Source organism: Euprymna scolopes, chromosome 16 (assembly GCF_053919585.1).
Source record: "Euprymna scolopes isolate OS-2025 chromosome 16, ASM5391958v1, whole genome shotgun sequence".
In the NCBI taxonomy this organism is placed as follows: Eukaryota; Metazoa; Mollusca; class Cephalopoda; order Sepiida; family Sepiolidae; genus Euprymna; species Euprymna scolopes.
In genome coordinates, this window is record NC_136497.1 from 126,490,796 (window position 1) to 126,509,995 (window position 19,200).

Sequence of the window (19,200 nt, forward strand, 5' to 3'; positions counted from 1 at the left end):
ACATATATATTTATTTATGTGGAAGGCGAAAAAAGTCGTAGCCAATTCTTGATAATTTCTTTACAAGACATTAAATCAACGCTTAGAAAATGTCTAAGGAGATTTAAAGAGTTAACATTTAGAATTAGCGACGAAGTAATCGAAATATCTCAAATAAAAGCGATCGCCTATTTTTCTTCTTGTGTAACAAGTGGTTACTCGCATGTTTAGATATTTACCCCCCCCTATCCTGAAGAAAAACTAACTAAATAAAGAAAATCAGTTGAATATTAAAGCGGAAAGATTAAACGAAACAAGCGGTCGTGAAACGAACGAGAAACACCGAAGTAATTTCATTAGGTAAGTAAATCAGGCTAAAAAATAAGAGAGAAATCAAACGAATAAATCTTTCCGTTAAATTGAAATTGATGCGTCTGGTGAGATTGATTTTTTTTAAAACTTGATGGAGTGAAGACGGCAAGTAGAACACGTGCGAGTGTCTAAATGAGAGAGGCATGTGAAAAGATAGAAATATACAAGCAAACAGGTAGAAAGAGGCCAAATAGAGCTCAAGAGACGATACGAGCAATATCCATACACGCATTTACGCGAAATTGATGGTTTTGTTATGTTTTATGACATGTATGCACGTCATAACCACATTGACACAGCGGTTCCATTAAATCACCAAAGTTAAGCAATGTTAAACCTGGTCAGTACTTAACAGGTGACCATTTCGGACTTCCAGGTGCTGTATGTGCTCTCTTCTTATCCAGTTGTCCTGGATTTCACCTTGCCATTGTTATCAAAAAGTATCGATCCGGGTGAGGAGAGATGTGGTTAGAGATTGCGCACACCTTGCCTCACAATTACACGCGTAGCTACCTCTACAGGGGGTATCCATTGTCTTTCGAGATTGAACGGAGGCATCGATGGCATATCCAAATTTTTTGCATTTGTTACTGTCTAAGCTAATCATTTTACATAACCGTTTATTTTGCATGTTTCAAATTCTTTTTTTTTAGTTGTTTTTTTTTTAACAAAGGAGTAACCACTTATCACGGCCCTACACTCACTGAAGACTACGCGTTAATTAATGTTAGTGAAGTAACTGTTACGTTATATACGGTACAATCAAGTTGACACATCGGATCCCGCTAGATCACCGAAGCTAAGCAACGATGAGCCTCGGCACTACCAGATGGGTGACTCTTTGAGAAGACTAGGCGCTATATGTACCGCGCTAAGTCATAAGAAATGTCCAGGTTGATATCTGGAGAGTGTATATACACGCACAGACTTTTACGTATACAAATATCTGGGTATTGCTATTTGCAAATAAATAATTAAACCTTTAGTAAAGTTACATGGTTGCTAGTTAGTAGCAAATAACTCGGAAGAATTCCCAATTACACTACATTTTTTAAATAATATTGTAGCTGTCGTAACAAATGGCTCTGGTAGATCAGTATAATTTAAGTAATCATATATATTCTGAGTTTGTAATTACTATTATTACAAAACGTTTTAAAACTATACATAACAAATTTATAAATATAATAATATATAAACAAACACATCACAAACTAATATAATGGTTATAAATGATATGGGTGGTCTAGAAAAACAGGTTTTGGTAAACTGAAAACAAACAAACTACCATATTACACAAATTATAGGCCTCCTATCTCCCTCATTCTCCTTTTCCTTCTCCTTCTGTAATGTTATGACCCTTTAGGCTGTGATCATAGCGTAGTATATGCTAACTGGGTCAAGCGGGGTCAATAGTCAAAACATTATTATTATTGTTATCATATTCCTGTTTATTGATTCGAGCGACGGATGGTCGCTGGATCAGTTATTATGATTAGAAGAATAAACAATTAAATTGCGAAAGAAATGATTGACGTGTGAATCGCAAAACGAATGTGAAAATAAAAAATATATGTAAACATTATTTTGGGGTTTTTGGATAAACAAATAACTAGTTTTGGATTAGGTTGGTCTGAGACACGTAATTATATGACGTAAGAGAACACGTGATGTAGTTAGTTTTGGGGAGATTCAGAGCGTTGAGGATTGACCACCAGAGCGGGCAGACGTCTAGACAGGCGTGGGCAGACAGCTAGGAGCGGGCTGTAAGAACAGAAATGTAAAACAACTGCAGATCCTGTGAAAACCGTTTGAGACAACTGTAATGAATTTATATTATAAAAATATAAATAGTTGTTTTAATTGTTTCACAAATAAGAACATATGTCTCAATTGGTTGGTGCTGACCACTTCATGGTTCGTCACGGAGCAGCGGGAAGACACAGCAGAACTCTTTAAGAAAACGGTATAAAGCATATATTATTCTTCTTATATATGAACTGTAAAAATATCCCGTGTGATAAGTCTGATGCAACATGACTCGGTTTACACATCAATATCATGTTCCCTGGCTAAACAATATACATACGATTTATACGTTTATTATCTGTCTGTTAAAAGAACAATATCTTACATCCACTAGATAACACATGCCACGGTTTAATATATCATCTCCTCCAATATAAACAAATATACAACACTTCATCCCCCTCTCCTCTCTCTTTCCCTATCATCCTTTGCATCTTCTCTCTTTTTCTTTCTTTCTTACGTCTCCTACTCCCCTTTTCCTTCCCTTCACGATCCCCAAGTGTCTAAGAAATGGTAAATATATCCGGGTAAATTTTTACCTTTTCGCAGAAAGACATAAGAATACTAAGAGAGAAAATGATAAAAAAAGGAATTAAAAATACACTAGCTCATATCGGTTTTAGACTGGCAGCGAGCAGCAGACAGACGAGGCAAACACTTGTTGAAGATAAGATCTATATACGCTTTGGTCCTAAAATTTAAGTCTTCAAGCCTACATACTGCATTCCCTTATTAACATAAAAATGAATAAATGAATAAATAACAAAAATAAATAAATACATCCACACCTAATCATCTACGCACAGCTGAACTTCACCCCCAACCCCCTACTTTTTTATTATTAAAAACCTTCTTTTGCTGAAAGTTGATTCTCGTTTTTCATTAACAATTCCGCTTTTGAATAAAAGCGTTGTTGCCTGAAGAGGTGTCTTGGTACTAAATACTAAAATACCAAAATATACTCATGACTGTGTAGCAACAAAGTACTGCTCATGAAAGGACAATACTGCTTTAATACTGCTAGACTATCATCCATCCGAAATCAACAACCAAACGTAAAAGGAGCGTTCCAAAAGTTATGCTTCCTATGTTTTATCTTCGAGATCGATCAGAGTTGACTATAAAATGCAAAGGTATTATGACTGAACTTATGCATTCTTGAAATGAAAATTACATCTCTTTGTTGCAGATAATGACGGTGGGAAACTATAAGAAAGCAGCCCCGGTTATGTGCTTGTGTCAATAGCAGATATGCGACATTGAATTCCTGGCAAAAATGGAGTGAGAATGCTGGTTACTATGCAAAGATATAAATTCTGGCGCACAAACCGTCGCTTGTTTCAATGGTACAACTTCTGTCTTCATAACTTTCACTTTTTGAGTTAAAAAAATAGATGTCTTTATATTTGGATTGAACCTCCTACATGCATCTGATTGAGAGCCGGAACTGTTATATACTGAACTATGTATAATTTTTAAGAGAAACTTAATTTATACTATTTGTTTATTTAGCACAATCGACGTTTACACAATGCTAAGTAAGCACATATACTTATGTGTGTATGTGCGCATCTGTGTGCGTGTTGCGAATTGTGAAGATAACACATTTGTACTAAGAAACCATGCCGGTGCACCACATATCGCGTTCTCTCTAGGCATTTAAACAATGTTGTCTAGTTCGAGACACAAAACAGAATTCGCATTATTAGTTTTACTATTAATAATGCAAAATGGTCGAACGCTTATAAAGTGTTATCTGCGGAGTTCCAATATGCTACGTATTATATCTGCGCCAAAAATGTCTCCAGCTTCCAGGCTTTTTGCTAGTTTTTCTTTTTTTTTTAATCTTTTTGTGTATGCATATTGAGAGAAAACGAAACACGTTATCGCTTTATGGTTGTATTTTTATGAAATACGCATAAGTTAATAACGACACTTGGACACTGATACAGTAACGTTGACTTTGTTATATAGTTACCTACCTAGTTCTCAGTCTACAGAAACTCCTGATAAAAAACATCCTTTACGGACATGAAATTGTACACATCCGCTTTTGAAATCGGGATGTGTTGTTCTAATCGCAGCAGTATGTTACTCACAAGCAATCTACATATATTTATCTATCTCTATATATACATATAATATATGTGAATATATATATAGTATGTTTACTTTACAAACAGTGTTGGCTACATATGTACAATCATGTTTCTGTGGAATCCTTATTTAAGGAAACCATCTCATCAGATCAAGTAAAGAAGCGATATTTGGTATTATGAGGCTGTCTCTTTTAATTAGGATTCAAATGAAGCATGTATGCACACATGTAATTGATAATGTCTGTAAAATAAACAGACTATATACTAGTTATGTCCTCTGTTAGGCACTCTTTAATACTCACACGCGTTTCATTTAACTTATATATATACAAATATTATATATATATATATATATATATATATATTCAGGACATATGTATACAACTATTATATGTATATATATTTATATATATATATATATATATATATATATATATATATATATATATATATACATATATATATTCAGGACATTCACATGTTCATCAAAACTATTCCTTCCCTAAAATATACATAAATTATCCATATATTTCAGCGAAGTTCCAATAGAGGACCAGTAAGGCACCTGCAATTTTATTGGTAGAGATTTGGAATATATCTGTGTCTGATGAACCAGGTGCGACACAATAGCTGTCCGCAAATAGTTGTATATATACACACACACACACACACACAAATACATATATTCACGTGTGTCCGTGTGTAAAAATGAATGCGTAAAGTAAAAATGTTTATGTATTATTAACCTTCTTTTTATATATATATATATATATATATATATATATATATATATATATATATATACGGGTGTAGTGTTTACCTGATATACGCAATGGTAAACTTCAAACTAATATAAAAAAACAGCATTTATATATAAGAAAATTTTATCCCAACTGAATTTTAAAAAAGCTCAATACGCAATAGAGAGTAGAGCTTATTATAAAGGAAAGAAAATTAAAACTGTAAGTTGAACTTTAGAATCAAATTTTATTGCTCAACTGAATACTCCAAAAAACGATTTACAAACTCCTTATTCCGCGGAGTTTCAAAGAATGCTACTTTTGTTATTCTTCTCATCAGAGGACATAAAGAAATCAACAAATTATATTGGTAGCAATGCTAGCATTTTTAACCTCTTATAAAGGCTTTGACAGCACTCGAGGATAAGAGTTTAGAGCGTACAATAGTCAATTGGACAATAAAGCAATCGTTAGATATGGAAATTCAGTAAATTTGTTAACTTAAGTGGAACGACTCATCAAGAACTTGTTTACGTTGGACTTAAAGGCAACCATATTGTAGTCAGCTTGAAATCATTTAATCGGAAGACAATTTTATAGGCGTGCAGTTCTAAAAAAGAAGCTTTGTTCATGGAATATACGTTTAGGTTTAGGCACAGATAAAGTGGGGGGGGAATTATTGATAATGTTTTCAGCTAGACTCGTGTTTCTTATGAAAGTTTGGCGAGGATGGTCATAGATTGAAGCTCAGGCGAACACTGGCCATGAAAATAGCGATAAAGCAGAGACAAACTCGCAATATCTCTCTTCGAAATAGAGGCTGCAAGGAACAGAAAAGGAAATCACCTACGAGGCTACGAAATCTATTTTGAACTCTATCAAGGCATGACAGGTCCTTTCTAGTAGCTTCTGCCCAGATGTTTAAACAGTACTCCATTTTTGGACGTACCTGGCTCTTATATAGATATAGAATTGTATCAGCAGTGAGATATATACTGGATCGATAGAAGGATCCCACCATTTTTTCAGCGGCCTTGGCAACGGATTTGATTACGTGTTCCATTTAAGATCAGGAGTAAAGGTCAAGCCCAGAAGCTTAGCAAAACATGAGGTCTTCCCAATAAGAGAGCTATTCATTTCACTTAATGCCAGATGGGGAGCAGAAAAGGATCTAAACTTTTCGACAGTTCTCATTGATTTTCATACATACTATAAATGGGAGAGAGCGAAACATCACTATAAATATAAACATAGAACAACAAACCGAACATAGTGCGTGAAGGAATAAGGTAGATGCAATTAGAAATTATTTTCCGTTTGATCAAAATTTGCAGGTGAGCAAGTTTGACGAAAGAACGGACTTTGTTACGTCATTCAGCCTTGAGAATGCTTTTCTTATTTAATGCAGGAACGCTTTGCTCTTTTCTTTTTTTCTTCCGTTTTGCTTTTTACTTACACTGCAGTAAGGGTTTGTTATAATTGAATTTACAATTAGGTCCTTTCCTTTTGCTCTTATTTCGGCTTTTATTTGGCTGCAATTTCACGTGGGTTTTTATTTGGCTGCAATTTCACGTGGGTTTTTATTTGGCTGCAATTTTCTAGTTTTTTTTCTTTCTTGTTTTTTTTTGGGGGGGGGCTTCGAATAATTAACCCTGTGGTTCTCCTTTTGCAGAGTATTATTCCTGACAATAAAATATATATCTTAAACGTTTTACTAGTTTCATTTGTTTAATTTATTGTTAGTTCTATTATTTATTTTTCTTTCATTTAACTAACAGATACGATTGCGAGAGAGAGATACGTAAATATAGAGTAATAATTAGTAATAAATAATGATATTTACAACTACAAATAAAAACAGGTTTAAGGCTTCTAAAATTTGTACTAGAATTATCCGCAAGGACCCGTGGCGCGGTGGTTAGAATACTTGGAAAATCAATTGTTAAAAGGGATATTCTCCTGAAGGTTTAAGGTTGAAGTTTCAATCTTTAGTATGGGCGACCGAAAAATACAATTGCGAATTACTTAGGACCTCTATCCAGCTTTGGATGACGGAAAAAGAGCCCGCTACCCCCGTGGAGCAAAAAGTAAAATTCCTAACGAAATTCCGATCAAATGCCCGAATTCGACAGAAAAATTCCCAGTCGAAGGAAGTTAGAGGTTTTATCGACCGAGGTCTTGTGAAAATGCCACTCAAGATGAGAAGAGTAGTCAGACGAATCAAAATGGTACGAGGTATATCAGTGTATTCCAATCTCAATTAGGTATAAATCCAAGCGCCCTTTTTTTTACATGGACGTCACAACTTATCAAGGCCCGGAGGCCACTCGCGGATAAGTGTTATTGCGTATACAGTAATCAATGGGGCAATATCGTAGTAATCCTTAGTATTGGAGATCTGACAAGGTGTCTTACTAAAAAGAAGGGTTCATCATGGACGTGTTTATGTTGGACTTGAAGACATCCAAGTTGTAGTCAGATGGGAAACAGGCAAACGGAGGAGAGTTCCACAGGCGTGCACTTTTAAGAATGACTCTTTGTTCATGGAATCTAGGTTTTGATTTAGGCACAGATTAAGAGTGGGGAAAATTACTGGCAGTGTTTTCAGCCAGACGGGTGTTTCTCGTGAACGATCGGCGAGGGGGGATCAGAGATTGGAGCTTAGACGAGCACTTGCCATAGAAACAACGATAAAAAACCGACAAGCTCGCAACGTCTCTTCTGTGGGAGAGAGGTTGCAGGGAAGGGAAAAGGGCTTCCCCCACTAGGCTCGAAGTCTATTTTGTACTCTGTCAAAGAAGGATAGGCTATTTTTCGCAACTCCTGCCAAGATATGGCAGCAGTACTCCATCCTGGGCTGTTCTTGGTTTCTATATAGATAGAGAATTACATCAGCAGTGAGATATTTACTGGAGTGGTAGAAAGATCCTACCATTTTCTAGCGACCTTAGCAACAGATTTGATGTACGTGTTCGATTCCAGATCAGGAGTAAAGGTAAATCCCAGAAGCTTGTCAAAACATGGAGCTTCACCTAGACAAGAGCGATCCATTTCAATTGATGCCAGATGGGGATCAGAGCGTTGATGATGTAAAGTAAGAAGTTTTGTTTTAGATACTTTAAAAGTAACAAGCCACGTCTTCCACCATTGTACCACGCGCTCAAGGTCAGAAGAGAGAGGATCAGAGAGAACTTTGTTATTTACGGCCTTTGATGTGTTTCAATAGATGGTCGTGTCATCAGCATAGATGTCAACGAATGATTTAAGTATGTGTTTTGGGAAATCATTGATGTAGATCAGGAAGAAAGTTGGACCCAGGATGTTGAGGTGGTTGACCACTTCTTTATTTAATATGTTTAATATATTTGATAATATTGTCTCTTTTACTGTAATTACTATATTACCTATCCTTGTGGGATAATGTCATAAGCTTTCCTGTAGTCAATCCAAATAATGGCTATTTTTTATTATGTTTTCTTTTTGTCATTTGCTCAATGTATATTAAGTCATGTGTTCCTCTTTTTCCTTTCTAGCATCTTGTTTCTTCCTCAATCATAAAGATAATAATAAAGTTATTCCCCCTGCTGTGTTCTTAGTATTTTTTTCACATTGTAGGTAAACATGTTATAGCCCTGTAGTTGCTGGAAATGTATTTTTTCTGTATCTTGTTGCACCGGTTTAGTTCTACCATTAGTCATGCTTGCTTCATGAATACGTCTCTTTATGTTCTTAATTAATCTTTCTTGTACTTTTGTCTTAAGGATTCCTTGCTGATTTTCGTTTCCGTCTACTCTTCGATTTGCTGTGACTCTTTTATATGTCTTTCAGCTAATCAGTATTTCTGTTATATATTGTCGCACGGCCCATATCTGGCTTCATTAGCGTTTTGTTTCTGTCGGTCTTGTTGGTTCTGATCTTGTTTTTCGTCAGTTTACATTATGGTAGAACAGGTCTGTATTGTTTTCTCAGGGCCTATTTTGTTTGCACCCTGATGATTTGTAACAGCTTTTTATTATTATGATTATTATTATTATTATTATTATTATTATTATTATTATTATTATTAGTGTTAATAGGAGTAGTAGTAGTAGTAGTAATAGTAGTAGTAGTAGTAGTAGTAGTTGTAGTAGTGGTTGTATTGCTATGAAACTTATGTCTATATTAGCGCAAATATTATTCAATCACTTTTTTCTGTCTATTCCGAAATCACGCTTTTTGTTTATGTCACTTTCGTTGAACTGAAATCCTTTTACTCCTAAGAATTTGTTCAGCTGTTTAACCTAATACTTCAATGGACGATCTGTCGTGGTCACGATGACAATACCTTATTTTTACCTCCGTCGTAACTCTGAAAACAATGTTTTCCGTTATTAAATATATTTAGCTGGTGATGGAAACAACGTTATGCAAGTTTGTCTATCTGTAAATATAAAAAAAAACATTTTTAATGCTTCGAAATAATAATTTTTCGTCGACTGCTTGAAAACAAGGTTTCTCTACAGATTTGAATTACACATATTTAATTTTTTTTTATCTATTTGTCAACATTGTAACCGCTATTACTTCTCATAAGAACATTGACTCATATTGTCAGCTCTCCGTTGAAAATACTAATCACTGAATATCCTTTAATTTTCTTTTTTTATTAATACATTAACTTATTTCATTTTTCATTACCTTACTCCATTTAGCTACACAAACTTTTTGGTGAATATTAGAGTAGTTTTCATATAACGTAGTTTCAATATCTGCCAGTTAATCAATTCTCCCTATAATAAAAATTCGTAAAATACATTCCTCTCAAGAAAAAAACGCTTTTTTCGAAACTGTGGATTAACAAATTCTTTATATTTCTTTAGGCATGTAAATAATATTTCATGTAAATTATAATTTTGTTTTAAATTGTGTTCTCTTATGACAAGCTCGATTTTCTATCTTGAATTCATTGAGCTATTTTATTTTGTAGAAAATACTGAAAAAATAATAATATTTATATCTGCACAAGCTTACTTCTTGATAAATATATATATATATATATATATATATATATATATATATATTACATGGGGGTCACCACTTATCAAGGCCCGAAGGCCACTCAGGGATTCTTTATTTAATATGGATTCCAACAACTTCCTCATGACACACAGGAGACTTATTGGTCTGTACTGAGAGGGAGATGACTTTTCACCTGAATTCTTAAATACAGGCCATACTGATGAGGTTTCCCAGGGTGTTGGAAAGCACTTCTTCTTAACGCAACGCTTAAACAGATTTGTAAGTATAGAGGGCAAGTTCTAGTTGGAACTTTTTCAGCACTATAACTGGAATGCCATCAGGGACAGTTGCTTTACTGGAATCTAGGTTCTTTATTAGCTTGGCGACGTCACGCACAGATATTTGTATGTTGCATAGCGTGTTGTCTGTTATAGGAGGAAATACAGGGAGTTGATGGCCATTGTCGCATAGGGTAGAATTAGCTGCAAAGTTCTTGCCAAAGAGTTTGGACTTGTCTGATGCTGACGAGATGACCTCAGGTCCATTGATGATAGTTGGGATAGAACGCACGCTTCTGTTCAGGATCCTGTTTGCTATTTGCCAGAACTGGTGGGAACCAAGCCGCTGCTCAGCTACTTTGGATTAAACAGACTGAGCATATAGCTCTCTTGCATGTCTTATTACTCGTTTACAGTGGTTGCTGGCAGTCCTGAAAGAAGCTTTAGTCTCAGTACATCTATTACGTTCGTAGTTATGGGAAAAGTCATTTCTGTGCACGATGGCAGCAGCACATTCAGGCGAGAACCATGGCTGGCTGTTAGGTTTTGGGATGGTATGAATCGGTCTATACCTACAATTAATCATTCGGTCAGGTCTGATAGTCTAGAGGACATATCCTTTTTAAAAATGGAATGCAGAGGTAGGTCAGATATGAATGCACGAAAGCTATCCCAGTCAGCCATAGAGTATCGATATAGAGTACGATGGAAAGGTACATCTGAAGACATATTACATTTCATTTTTATCTTATCTGATACAAAGGAGTTGTCAGAGGAACCCAGAGAAGATAGAAGGGAACATGAACACAGCTCAGGGGAAGTTGTGAGGAAAAGGTCTAGAAGGCTTGCATATTGACCGGGTGTATCGGGCACACGAGTGGGTTCGTGAACAATCTGACTGAGGTCATAGGCAATGGCAAAATCATGACAAAACCTCCCCTCGTCATCGGTTTTATTTGAGTGGGTCAGCCATTCCACATCATGGATATTGAAGTCACCGCAAATGTGAATGTTAGCCAAAGGATGAGCAGACAGGATGTGGTCAATTTTGTCAGATATATTCTTAAAGATAATAAGCCCACTGTTGTGGGGGCGATAGAGGGCAAATAAAAATGCAGTGGTGTAAGCTAGTGCAACCCGGAAGCACATATAAGGTAAATTAGGGTATTCGCTGGAGATATCCCTACCACATCGAAAGCCATCTTTAATGTAGGCACATATTCCATGTCCATGGCGATCTTGGGGGTCGGATTTAGATGTTAAGTTGGAGTATCCTTTAATTATGAATTCGTTTAGAGAAGTGGTTGGCCCTATGCCAGTTTCACTCAGAAAGAATATGTCCAGTTTCCGCTCCTGTAATTGTGTTTCTACCTCTGGAATGTTGGAACGTAGACCCCTGATGTTGGAGAAGGAGACCTGGTAGTAGGGGTCTACGTTGGTGGATGGGGTTCTAGGTTTATTCGTATTTCTATTTTGGAGATTTGTCATGATTGTTGAGGTTTTGGGGTTTGGGGAGCAGGTCGGTAGACTTGGATCGAGCAGGATAGAGAGGGGAAATAAGAGAGAAAAAGACAATACATTTTTTGTGGCACATGATAAAGTAAAGCCGTAACAATTACCCACAAGTATGGCATCGAGAGGCCCTACCAGAAACTACTGTATGGTCCAGAATCCATTCACCAAATGGCAATACAGCAGCCCCGGTACTTTGCACCTGCTGATAGGACAGCCTCCTTAGTGGTTAATCCAAGGTTCGGGTCCCTTACTATCAGGCGGGTAACGTTATCCCATATGAAACGTTTACCTCCAGTACCCTTACTAGTGACATGGCCACAAGGATAGACATAGAAACAGAAATTTTCCAAAGTCTTAGGCTACTCTTTACAAAGTACTACCGACCTGGAAAGCAGCTTTTTCTTCACCCTTTTGTCAGAAAAATCATTCATTGGAAATGGGAACTGAAGGACAAAAAAGAGAAGCGAGAGTTACTGGAGCTGCCGATAACACATCCACATGCATTATGTACTCTCCATTGAGGAGAAAAATAAAATAAAATAAATAAAATAAAATAAAATAAAAAAAGGTGAGAAGGACTTATAAATATCTACTTAGTAGAAGTTCGTTGCCCCATTCCCGGCTTAGGATAGTACTTGAAGATAGTCTCCCCTCCCATGTTAATGCATGGATACTGTTAGCCTTTATCTAGATCGAGCTGGGATCTTAACCGTTCCAGCTCCATCCCATAATAAATATGGTATAATGGAACTTTTTTTCAAATTGAAAAAGTCTGGTTATTTTTAACTCATTTAAAAAGCCGGTTAAGAAGTAATACTTTTAGAGGCATGTATTAACTTTAGCTAGAAGTAATGCCTACTTTAGAAGAAAAAACTATTTATATTTATATGTATATACCTGTATACAAACAGACGCTCACACACACACACACACACACATATATATATATATATATATATATATATATATATATATATATATATATATATATATATGTGTGTGTGTGTGTATGTGTGTGTGTGTGTGTGTGTGTGTGCGTGTGTTAGTTTGTGTGTAAATATTTTTTGGAGCCGGAGAAAATTAAATACAACAAAATAACATAGAATGTATTTATCAAAAAATATATGTTGTATTCAAAAGATTAATCTTTCTCATTTACAATTTTAATACAAGTTCAGACATACAGCCTCCGGGATCGTGCGTGTATGGCCTTATTAAAAATTTTCATTTCTTCGAAGTCCGATTTTGCTTAAGAAGTAAATCGTAATATTTTACAGCTAGTATATCTATATCTATATCTATCTATCTATATATATATATATATATATATATATATATATATATATATATAAATTTAAAGGAGATTAAACTAATAGTCTAAAGAGCTAAGTGTATTTTAATGTAACAGTGAAATTACTAGTTTAATTAAAATACAGGAAATGCTCGTTGTAATTTAGATATATAATAAGCTCGATAGTTAAATGTCCTAGAGCTAATTCAATATTAAGTAATGTGATTTACAATTTAAAAATTAAAAAAAAAATTTTTTAATTTAAAAATCAAATTTTAATTAAATTAAAAATCAGTTTCATAAGAAGGAACAACAACAAAGTCAATTATCTGTACGATCGTTTCGGAAATCCGTGCTTTTTATTTGTGGTATACATGAAGTTATGTAGAACAATTATATATAGTTTTTTTTGTAAGCACGGTCTCCTCATCAGCAAATTTAGGAGGATTTTTATTGAATTTAAAAGACACCATAAATAAACCTAGCATTAAAAGTAAGGCAGATGAATCTTTTAGTTTTTCTTTTTTTGAAATCAGGAACTGTGTTTGAAGTAGTCATTTAGATGTTTGCTATAGCTTTTTATTTTATTGTAATAAAATGTAATAAAATAAAAAGCTATAGCAAACATCTAAATGACTACTTTACATTGAGATTCTCAAATAAGGATCGGTATATATTATAAGAAAATATATTTCCACATTATATATATATATATATATATATATATATATATATATATATATATGTGTGTGTGTGTGTGTGTGTGTATGTGTGTGTGGGGGTGCGTTATATATCTGTTATCATTAATTGAAAAAGTATAATAGTGTTAAAATTTTCAATGTTCGGCCGAAATAACACCCACGTTTAGTACGTTTTACTGTATGTAATAAGGATAGAGCGAATCCAGTATTTTTACTGATTCCGATACGAATATTGATTCCATATTAAATTATTGATTTCGATGCGAATATGGATTCCTATTACGATTTTTTTCTGAATCTTTACACATTTAATTATAAGTTTGTTATTTTTCACGGTTACTTTAAAAACACATGTTAAATGTGAAGATATTTTCTTGAACGTGCAAATACACTTGTGAGGAATGATCTATCTACTTTAGAGTTAATAATAGTTTAAAATAAACAGATATTCACGTATTTAGTATTACTATCGGAGGTAGAATATTTTTCTTTAAAAAATCAAATCAAATAAATAAATTAAAAGCATCCGTGTTGGGATGTGAAAATAGGCACACATTTTCCCGATTCCGATAGCGATTCCGATACCCCAAAATTTCCGATTTTTCGATTCCGGATTTTTTTTTTTTTTTTTTTTACATGGGGGTCACCACTTATCAAGACCCAGAGATTCCGATTCCGGTTAATCAAGTCAACATTAGTATGTAAGTGAGGAACTTATGAATATGAATATGACGTTTTCCATTAGCTAATTATTAATCATTTATCAGGTATTATCCGTTTGCAATATGGTTTGGACTAGTGCACATCGTGCTTTAAATGTCGAAATAGTTGGAAGAATGGTGAATCAGTAAGTGCAACACATTATGAACTGCATTGTGCTATTCAAAAAAGAACATTTAGGTTGCAAATGCCTATTTGCATTTGATCCATAAAAAATAATGATGGCTCATAAACTGCAGTTTTATTTTTTGTAGGTTTTATGTTTTGTTGGCACCACTTCTGCACAAATTGTTTTGAGCCATAAATCGTAATATACATTTCAGCTCTTGATCGAAACAATTATATGCTATGGTTACTACTGATAATTCAAGATAGCGTATTAAATAGAACAATAAAATAAATTTCTATTCCCTTTAAGTCGATGAATTATAAGAATATATATATATATATATATATATTATGTATATATATATACATATATATATGTATATATATATATATATTAATGAAATCAAAGGGATATAGTGTTTACCTGATATACGCAGTGGTAAAATTCTAAACTAATATACATAACAGTATTTATATATAGATAATTTTATCCCAAGAGAATAAGAAAGCTTAATGCGCAATAGAGAGTAGAGCTTAATATGAGAGAAATAAAATTAAAAGGGATAGTTAGAATTTACAATCTTTATTCTTCGACTGAATACTCATAAAAAAAACAATTTACAAAATCTTTACTCTGCAGAATTTCAAAGAATGCTATTCTTGTCATTTTTTTTAACGTAGGGCATAAAGAAATCAGCAAATTATATTTGTAGCAATGCTAGAATTTGCTAGTGTGGCATTAAGTCAAACCGTAATTGCTAAAAAATAAGTGAAAAAAATGGTAGATGTGGAAAAATATTTTTAATACGCGCATAATATTTCAGCTTGCATGAAGTTTATTCAAAATGCGAAAATAATCCTTTAGAGAGAATGGAGTCCAAAATAAGTCTAGCGTTACGATGCATATAATCAGATTGGAAATCTTTCAAAACAGCTGAAATAATAACAATTGTTTTTTTCTCGGAGAGTGCAGTAGTCCAAAGAGAAGTCGGTTGCAAGTCAAATGGGAGCAAGCAATAAAAGAAGAGACAAACATTATGTAAACCTTCAGCATCAGCTTAATCAAAAGTTAAAGCAGAAGTTTTAAATGCATGACAGTTCCTTTAGCGCTAAACAAGGATAAAGATAACATTAGCTTCCCGAGTATGGCAGTTAAAAGATAACGAAACAATATTGAGTATTATATCGAAGATCATAGAGAAAAGACCGCCATACTCACCAGCCTACAATCAATGACCCCTTGTGATGCGGAGAAATACCACATTATAAAGACGCTAAATGACCCCCAAAAGATCTGTTTAAGCGTTCGCAGTGAAACCCTTAAGGTGTGTATACATAGAAGACAAGCGCTCCTAATAAACTAAGAAGACTGAACAACAACCGAAAACCTTACCTGAAAGAAATTCTTCAAGAGTATTCTAAATGCAGTCATTTTAACGCATAAAATAATTTAGTAAGCGGGACAACAGATATTTCAGGCAATTTTCATAAGAAAAATATTTGAAATTTTACGGCTTAATTAAAGAATACCATAAACCCATATATACATATATATATATATATATATATATATATATATACATATATATATATGGCTTAATTAAATAATACCATAAACCAATATATATATATATACATATATATATATATACATGGGTTTATGGTATTCTTTAATTAATCCGTAAAATTCCTAATATATAATGAGATAAAAATAAAAGACCTAGATATTACCAGTCAGTAAATGAAATGAAAATATTTTATAGCAGATCCCTTAGAACCTGATACCAGATATATAGTAAGCAAAGATAAAAGAACATAACAGCATATGGGATACTGATTGAATAATCAAAATATAAGCGTATAAAATATATATAATAAATAAAATCAATTAAATATATATATATATATATATAAAGAATATAAAAATAAAATATATATAATAAATAAAATAAATTAAAAAATATGTATATATAAAGAAATATAAAAAATAAATATAATATAATAGGGAAGCAAAGAATCCCGAGTGAACCCCCTTTAACTAAAATAAAAGAAAGACAATTTATACGATGGATCAATTACCTCCCTTGGGCCAACCAAAACTAACCGATTAGAGCGGAAGCCATACCAATTAGGAATAAAATAGGGCAGGATTAATTTAAACGTACATTTACTAAAACTGTATTAAATAAAAAAAAAAAATTTTTAAATTAAAAAAATAGAAATTGATATTAAAATAAAATAATATATATAGGAATAGAGATAAGCTATAGGTAAATAAAAATGAACATCATTATAGACAATATATGCGGTCCTGATTTTTCCTGAAAACGAAAAACACCATGGCTGACGAGAGCCTAACATAATTTACTATTTACCATTAACTGGTCCCCTTGTGTTAGGCTAGAAACCGATCGTACGAATGTTTGTCTGACATTCTGTACAATTATAAATGAATAAATATTAACCTCTTGTATTGTGTATTTTTCTATGTAATCGAGCACTTTGTTGGTATTCTTTTCCAAAAAACAGTAATATGTATATATATATACATATATACATATATATATATATATATATATATATATATATATATATATATATATATATATAACAAAACTCTATGTTCCAAATTCCATGATGTTTACAATCTTACAATTGAGTCTTTATTTGGTATCCACTCACAGATTTAACAGTAACTGTTTCATAGCGTAAAATCAGCCATTTACTGTTGATATCAATCAATGAATCCATATTGGCATTGACTCATCAGAAGGTGGTGTAATGTAAGCTTACAAAAACCCAATTGTAGATACTCTTCAAATTTTCAGATTTAGTGAACATGTCCAAATGCATTTTTTTTTCTTTTCTTTTGGTGGATTGTTTTTTTTGCTATTTCCTATGGGGAATTACGTGCAAAATATATTCGCTGGTTGATATAATAATTAAATGAATTATTTAACGCTATGAAACAAGAATTTTATGTGTCAGCGGACTAAAGAATAACTAGTAAGATTGTAAACATCATTTAATTTGGAAGATTGCCTTTTGTCATTTACTTTTTATATGCTCTTTAATTATATCGTGTTTCTTAAATAAAAGATTTGTATGTATAAAAACAGAAATCATACACACACACACACACACACATCTCTCTCTCTCTCTCTCTATATATATATATATATAGTCATCCACGTACATATTACTGCAAATTATATATATACAAACACACACACACACACACACACACACATATATATATATATATATATATATATATATATATAGTGATCCACGTACACTACTGCTTCCCTGTATCACATCTCATCAGTGTGGCTAGACAGACAACTACCTCAACCCAGGGTCGAATTCCGACCGCCGGAATGACCGTAAAAGATACTCACCATTACGCTATTCGACTGCTGTTGTGCGGGTAGTGAAATAACGGTTTTGGCATCGTCCAAATGCCTAAGCTCGATTTATTTACACCGAGAGCATCGAATATATATATATATATATATATATATATATATATATATATATATATATATATATATATATATTCATTCATTCTTGAGGTAACTCGAACGATCACTGAATAATTAAAGAGAAAAGAATGTGGAGTTAAAGAACACCTGTTGGATCTTTTACTTAAATCGATGTCCGAAATATATTTCTATTCAAGTCATTTCCTAAATGTCATTTTATTGAAAACAAAAGACGCTTCATATTTTAGCCTCAAATGTCACACCAGGACGACGGAGACAACAGTTAAAAAGTGGAAGGTCAACTATTTTCCGTATTGTCCAGCAGAAGAGTTTTTCGTGCATATTTCCAGTTAGCCCCGAGCAAATGGTTGTAAAAAGTTGACGATCGCCTTTGCAATAACAAATAATGCCTGACAACGAGTATTAAGGTTATAGTAAACAAATCCCGTCTGACATAACGCATCAGGCAATTGTATATTCTGTACGCTTCTTCCTTCCCTGTATGTTGTATACATTGCCGGATTTAGACTGCGCCACGTATTGAACACATTGTAACGTTGTTGTGTATGTATTGGCAAGACTAAGCTGTATGGATTCCAAGCTTATATATATATATATATATATATATATATATATATATATATATATATATATATATATAGTAGCATGGGTGCCCGGCATTGCCCGGCATTGCCCGGCATTGCCCGGGTGTTTGGAGGTGTATGCTGAGAAAAAAAATAAAAACGTTCAATATTTTAAACTTTGACCCCTATTATGACCCTTAACATTTATTGTTTTAGGCTCAAATTGAGTTATTAAGTTAGATCCATGTAGAAGGAACCTATATATAAAATTTCAAGTGTTTAGACGCAAAATTCTCGGAGGAGATTGATAGAGTTCTCAAAAGTTAAATCGTTTAACTTTTTCCTCTAAGAGCCAAATTTTTTGCCGAAAACCGATCACATCAATTTTTCCCAATCTCAGTACCCTGTATATCAAATTTCGAGTCTGTATACTAAAGATTGAGAGAGTTATTGCGTAAGGAAATGTACGCAGACACACAGACACACAGACAGACACGCAGACACACAGACAGACACGCAGA